Source organism: Papilio xuthus, unplaced genomic scaffold, assembly GCF_000836235.2.
Source record: "Papilio xuthus unplaced genomic scaffold, Pxut_1.1 DF828177.1, whole genome shotgun sequence".
Lineage (NCBI taxonomy): Eukaryota > Metazoa > Arthropoda > Insecta > Lepidoptera > Papilionidae > Papilio > Papilio xuthus.
Window position 1 is genome coordinate 5,589,478 of NW_013530472.1, and position 551 is coordinate 5,590,028.

Sequence of the window (551 nt, forward strand, 5' to 3'; positions counted from 1 at the left end):
TGTGTGTGTTCAAGGGGATCTGAGAATGGTTTAGATTCACAATTTTGTCCGCTGGACAATGTTTTTTTAATTAATTTTTAATTTATTAGTAGTTGTTGATTTTGGAATGTTTTACATTGGATCCGACCGACGGCGCTACCATCGCAGTGTCAAATTTTAAATAATATTCAAATTAAAGACGTGTAGAGAGGACGAGGACAACGTGTGTCGGGTCCGCTAGTATTTATATAAAGAATTGAAAGTGTTTATTAAACCGATATCATTGTAAACACAATGCAATAATACTGATCCTTTGCTCAGTGAGGCAAGATAATGAACATAATGAAGACATACTTGTCTGACACGCTCAAATATCAAATAGTGAATACAGTATAAGAGCACCTGTTGAGGCGGGTTTTACAAAGTGTTATATATGTTGTTATTTTATTATTTTGAATGTCTTTGAAGATACTGAATTCATTAATTAAATGTCTGAAATTACTGCTGCTGTATCGGTGGCCGACATGTGAATATTGCATTGCACCTGTGCTTTAGTAAAATCGGTAAATGGA